This window comes from Mus caroli, unplaced genomic scaffold (assembly GCF_978045245.1).
Source record: "Mus caroli unplaced genomic scaffold, Mus_caroli_1 scaffold_12, whole genome shotgun sequence".
Lineage (NCBI taxonomy): Eukaryota > Metazoa > Chordata > Mammalia > Rodentia > Muridae > Mus > Mus caroli.
Window position 1 is genome coordinate 36,715,034 of NW_028227267.1, and position 5,781 is coordinate 36,720,814.

Consider the following 5,781-nt stretch of genomic DNA (forward strand, 5'->3'; position numbering starts at 1 on the left):
TGCCTAAGTCTGGACTCTGTGTATTGTATTTTTCCTCTGAAATAGCATGAGAAGCATGGACAACATGCCTGCTTGTGAACCAAATAGACTCTGAAGGAATATATCACAGGCAGTTGGTGTCAAGCAACAATGGTGACATCACAGAAGATTCAAGGGTTCTCCTGAATACAAGAGATTGTCAATGGACTTGACTACTGATGATGCCACTGGGAACTACTATGGCCCACATACTTACCAGCTTGCCCCATTTAGACCAGTTTCTGAGGTGCCTGTACAATTACATATTCCCCCTGTACCTGAGTTCCTCTTTTCCCAAGTACAAGGGGGGTTTCATAGATTCAAAAAAAAAAATGGGACTCTCTCTTTTGACCCAGGTAAGACCCCTTGGCAACTTCTCCTTCCAAATCTAGAGATTTCTCTCTGCTTCACTACATGTCAAATTCTTAGGATGGGGAAAGTTTGTTAGGGACATGGCATAGGTGGATTATCTTTGTTAGGACCTGATACTCTAGGATCATTGCATGAGGTAGATTGTTATCTAATGTACATCTACTTCTGGGGTCCATTCATGTAATATACAGTCCAATTCCCCAGGTTGCCCTGTTTCCCAGAGGCCAAATTCTTTCTTCTGAACCTTTAATGTTGCACATGTCTTATTATATTGTTTTAGTGTTCACATACCTTGAGAGGAGATATTGTGTCAATGTATTGGATATTTGTGCTTATACAAAATCTCTGTTTTAAAATCTGAATATTTTTGCAATGAAAACTGCCTTGCACTTGGCAATAGTGGAAATCAGATATGGAGGACTCACAAATATCTATATCAGGATCTGATGCCCACTTCTGGCATGTGGGTCTATATGCAGCAGAATACTCATACATTCAAAAATATAAAAATAAAATAAAATAAAATAATCCATGCCATCTACATTTTCCATGTTTGTTGAGCATAGGCTTTTCTAGTCAGACAGGCTGAGCTTTTAATTTTCTTAGTTTCTTTTGTTATATCTCCCTTTTCATTTCTGATGTTCTTAATTTTGATACTATCTTTGTGTCCTTTAGTTAGATTGGCTAAGGGTTTATCTATCTTGTTGATATTTATTTCAGAAAAACCAGCTCTCGGTTTCTTTGATTCTTTGTATCTTGCTCTTTGTTTCTATTTGGTTGACTTCAGCCCTGAGTTTAAGTATTTTATGCCATTTATTCCTCTTAAATGTGTTTGCTTCTTTTCATCCTAGAGGTTTTAGGTGTGCTCTTAAGGTGCTGTTGACTCCTTATTAAGATGACCCAAAATTCTTCCTATCACAAATTTACTCTTTTTTCTTTAATTGGATATTTTATTTATTTGATTTTCAAATTGTATCCACTTTCCAGGTTTCCCCTCTGCAAACACCCTGGCCATCACCCTTATCATGTCTCTATGAGGGTGTTCTCCCACCCAACTACTCACTCCTGCCTCACTACCATTGTCTTCCTCTACATTGGGGCTTCAAGCCTCCACAGTATGAAGGGTCTCCCCTCCCACTGATGCCAGATGAAGCCATTTTAGCTTTTTCAGTTCTTCCCCTAACTCCTCCATTTGGATCCCTGCTCTCAGTCCAATGGTTGATTGTGAGACAGATCCCACATCTGTATTGATCAGGATCTGACAGAGCATCTCAGGAGAAAGTTGTATCACTCTATCTCCTCTCAGCAAGCAGTTCTTGGCATCTACAATAGTTTCTGGCTTTGCTGTCTGCATGTTGGATGGATGCCCAAGTTGGGTAGTCTCTTTATGGCCTTTCCTTCAGTCTCTGCTTCATTCTTTGTCTCTGTATTTCCTTTAGACAGGAGCAATTCTGGGTTACAATTTTAGAGATGGGAGGTTGGCCCTTTCTCTCAACTGGGAGACCATGCCTAACCTCTGGATATTGTCTCAACAGGTTCTCCCTTCAGTTTGTGTGGTATTTCAGCTAATGTCATTCCAGTGGGGGTACTGGGAGGCTATTGCTTTCTTGTCATCTGGTACTTTCTGGTTGCTACACCCAGTTCCCCAAGGCACTCAGTGCTGAAGATTTTCCTGATAACTCTGCTTTTCTTTGTGTCCCAATTGATGGAGTATGGTGCTTGTTTTCATTGAATTACAGAAAGTCTTTAATTTCTTCCTTTTCTGACCAAGTTATCATTGAGTAGACAGTTTTTCTGTTTCCATGAGTATGTGGGCTTTGTGTTGTTCTTGTTGTTATTGAAGATCAGTCTTTGTTCCTGGTGATATGAAAGAATGCAAGCTATTCTCTCAATCTTCTTGTATCCGTTAAGGCTTGTTTTTGGTCGATTTATATAGTCAGTTTTAGAGACTGTTCCATTGTGTGTTTACAAGAACCTATCCTTTTTAAAATTGGGAGTGAAATGTTCTGTGGATATCTGCTAAATCCATTTGGTTCATAACTTCTCTTACTTACACTGTGTTTGTCTTTAATTTCTGCTTGGGCGGCATGTTCACCAGTGAGTGTAGAAAGTTGAAATATGCCATTATTATGTGTGGTTCAACCTGTGTTTTGAGATTTAGCAAGCAACACATCTTTTACAAATCTGGGTGCCTTTGCACTTGAGGCATAGAAGTTCAGAATTAAGGCTTCCTCTTGGATGATGAGTATGAAGTGTCCTTTCTCATCTCTCTTGATAACTTTTGGTTGAAAGTCTACTTTCTTGGACATTAGAATGGCTTCTCCAACTTGATCCTTTAGACCATTTGCTTGCAAATGTTTTTTGCAGCACTTTACTCTGAAGGGATGTATTTGTTTGACACTGAGGTGTGTTTCTTGTCTGCAGCAAAATGCTGGGTATTGTTTATGTTTCCAGTTTCTTAGCCTATGCCTCTTTTGGGAATTGAGTCCATTGATGTTGAGAGATATTAATGATAGATGATTGTTAGTTCCAGGTTTGTTGTTGTTGTTGTTGTTTTATTTTGTTTATTTTTCCTGGTGGTTTTTTGAGAGAGACTCTCTTCTTTGGGGTTCATGTGAGATGATTCATTTCTTGTGTTTTCTTGGGTATAATTACACTTCTTCATTCCTTGCCCTAACTTCAAATCTGGGTCCCCTTGCTCAGTCCCATGTTTGGCTATCTGCATAGCATTTCAAGAGACAGCAATACCAAAACTTACAGTTATGAAGTAGCATTGCAATATTTATATGGTATGGGGGTGGGGAGCATCACCAAGAACTAAGGAACTTCATAAAAAGAGTCACAGCATTAGGAAGGTTGAGAAGCACTGCTCTGTACTGATACACTGAAACATCTCCTGATTACCCATAATCCTAACTTGATACATATGTTATCTATCATTGTTACACTGTGTTATTTAGGGAAACAAAACAAAAAAGGTTATTCCCCTGTGTGTGTGGGGAGAGAGAGAGAGAGAGAGAGAGAGACAGAGACAGAGACAGAGAGAGACAGAGAGACAGAGAGAGAGAGACAGAGACAGAGAGAGAGAGAGAGAGAGAGAGAGAGAGAGAGAGAGAGAGAGAGAGAGAGAGACCAGGTTCCTGTCAGCACCAAATTTTTTCACACTGGCTATAGTGACTGAGTTTGGTGTTTGCAGATGGGATGGAACAGTGGGTGTGTCAGTCTCTGGGTGGTCTTTACTTCAAGCTCTGCTCCTTTCTTTATCTCTGCATTTTCTTTTGAGAGGAGGAATTCTGAATTAGTATTTTTGAGGCAGTTAACTGGCCCCACTCTTCAACTGTGGCCATGCATATCCACTGAATATGGTTTGTATAGTTCCTACCTCCCCTTTGTTTGGTATTTAGGCTAATATCCTCCATGTTGGGTCCTGGGAATCTCTTGGGTCCCTGGCATCTGGGACTTTATAGTGGCTACAAAGACTTCCCCCTCCCCCATGGCTACAGACCTCCATTCAAATGAGTTACCCTCTGTACTTCTTCCCTATCTCCTCACATATCTGAACCAGCCCCCACCTTACCTCCTACTCTTCTCTCCCTCCCAGATCCTTTTCTCCTCCTACTTCCAAACATTCTTTTTTTCCCCCTTCTGAGTAGTACAGAAACTTCCACATTTTGTGTGGTCTTCCTTCTTTCTGGGTTACATATGGCGTGTGAAATGTTTCATGAGCATTCCATGCAGTTGTTTGACTAACGTCTACTTATCAAAAGTACATACCATGTGTGTCCTTTTGTGACTGGGATACCACATGCAAGATGATATTTCAAGTTCCAACCATTGGTCTTCAAATTTCATGAAGTCTTTTTTTTTTAATAGCTGTATAGTAGTACTCCACTGTACAATGTACCATATTTTCTGTATCCATTCCTCTGTTGAGGAACATCAGGGTTGTTTTCATCTTCTGGTAATTATAAATAAGGCTGCTATTAACACAGTGGTGCATATGCCTTTTAATGTATTAGAGAATCTTTTGCTTATATGCACCATAGTGGCATAGCTGCATTTAAGGTAGAACTATTTCCAACATTCTGAGAAATTGCCAGATTGATCTCCAAAGTGATTTTTGCCAACTTGCTGTTTCAGCAGGAATGGAGGAATTTTCTTTTTTCATCACATCTTTGCCAGCATCAGCTGTCAGGTGAGTTTTGATCTTAGCCAATCTGACTGCTGTGAAGTGGAATCTAAGGGTGATTTTGATTTGAATTTCCCTGATGACTAAAGATATTGAACATTTCTTTAAGTACATCTCAGCCATTCAAGATTCCTCCGTTGAGAATTTTCTGTTTAGCTCTGTACCCTATTCATTAATAGGGTTATTTGGTTCTTTGGAGTGTAACTTCTTAAATTCTTTGTATATTTTGGATATTAACCTTCTATCAGATATAGGGTTGGTACAGATGTTTTCCCAGTATGTGGGTTGCCATTTTGTCCTATTGATTGTGTCCTTTGTCTTACAAAGCTTTTCAATTTTATGGGAGTCCCATTTGCCAAATTTTTTATCTTAAAGCACGAGCCATTGGTGTTCTATACAGGAACATTTCCCTTGTGCAATGGGTTCGAGGTTCTTTACTGCTATCTCTTGTATTAGATTAAGTGTATCTTGTTTTATGTGTAGGTCCTTGTGTGACTTGGACTTGAGCTTTGTACAAGGAGATAAGAATAGATCAATTTGCATTCTTCTATATGCAGACTAGCAGTGGAACCCGCACCATTTGTAGAGATCTGCAACCCTGTAGGTGCAACAACATAATGAACTAACCAGTACCCCGGAGCTCTTGACTCTAGCTGCATATGTATCAAAAGATGGCCTAGTAGGCCATCACTGGAAAGAGAGGCCCATTGGACATGCAAAGCTTATATGCCCCAGTACAGGGGAACGCTAGGGCCAAAAAGTGTGAATGGGTGGGTAGGGAAATGGGGGGGAGGGTATGGGGGACTTTTGGGATAGCATTGGAAATGTAATTGAGGAAATACATAATAAAAAAAATTAAAAAAAAAAGAAAATGCTGTTTTTTTTTTCCACTGGATGGTTTTGGCTCCTTTGAAAAACATAAAGTGACCGTATGAGTGTAGGTTCATTTCTAGGTCTTTAATTGTATTCCTTTGGTCTATATGCCTCTCTCTGTACCAATACCATGCCTGTTTTTATCACTATTGCTCTGTAGTATAGTTTGAGAACAGGGATGGTGTTTTCTCACCCATTCTTTTATTGTTTGATGATTTTCACTATACTGGAATTTATAAATGATATTAAATTTCATAATTGCTTTTTCTATCTATGTGAAGAAATGAGTTGGAATTGTGATGGGGATTGCATTGAATCTGTAGATTGCT